The 572-nt window shown below is 75.0% G+C and overlaps 1 long non-coding RNA gene across 1 annotated transcript; it reads right to left on the bottom strand.

Annotated features, from left to right (window-relative positions):
• Window positions 1–536, bottom strand: LOC120511775. The gene is made up of 3 exons (XR_005629831.1): window positions 444–536; window positions 255–331; window positions 1–53 (listed from the first exon to the last, which is right to left on the bottom strand). It is a non-coding gene; the product is annotated as an uncharacterized LOC120511775 (long non-coding RNA).
• Window positions 537–572: the final 36 nt, after the last annotated feature.

Raw genomic sequence — 572 nt, 5'->3', positions numbered from 1 at the left:
TCGTAGGAGTCGTCGGCTCCTGGGGGGGCCGGGGGGACGCCCGGCTCCTTGTTCTGGGGGCACAAGGGGTGTTCCAAAGGCGCTGCCCCCGGGCAACCTCGCAGGGTCCCCAGGTCACTGCCGGGGGCGGGTGGGCACCAAAAAACCTTCCAGCCTGGTTGGACCCCCCCTGAGAGCAAGATGGGCCGGCGGTGCCATCCCTGGCATGGCCGGGCCCCTCTCCCACCCCCCCGAGCCCCTCCAGGCCCTCTCACCGCTCCGTGCGGGCTCGGGGCGCTGCCCGGGCGGCTCTCGCAGCCTCTGCCCCCCGCTGCATCCGCGCTCCTGCAGCCTGCGGGGAAAAGCGGCACCGGCAGCGCCGTGCCGGGGCGCTGAGGGGTCCGGGACCCCCCAGACCACGCGTAGAGGAGGAGATAGGGGGGTGGATGGAGCGTGGCACTCACCCGGGCTGCTCCGGCCCTGCGGGGTGCCCGGGGAGGGCGAGAGGCAGCGCATGATCATGTACTCTGCATCCTCTGCTGCGGGGGCAGCGCCGGGTCACGGCCCCGCCGCCGCGCCCGCCCCGCCGCCCC

Source organism: Passer montanus, unplaced genomic scaffold, assembly GCF_014805655.1.
Source record: "Passer montanus isolate IOZ18808 unplaced genomic scaffold, ASM1480565v1 scaffold6829, whole genome shotgun sequence".
Classification (NCBI taxonomy): Eukaryota; Metazoa; Chordata; class Aves; order Passeriformes; family Passeridae; genus Passer; species Passer montanus.
Note: the sequence above shows the minus strand (reverse complement) of the source record. Positions and strands in the feature narration are given on the sequence as shown.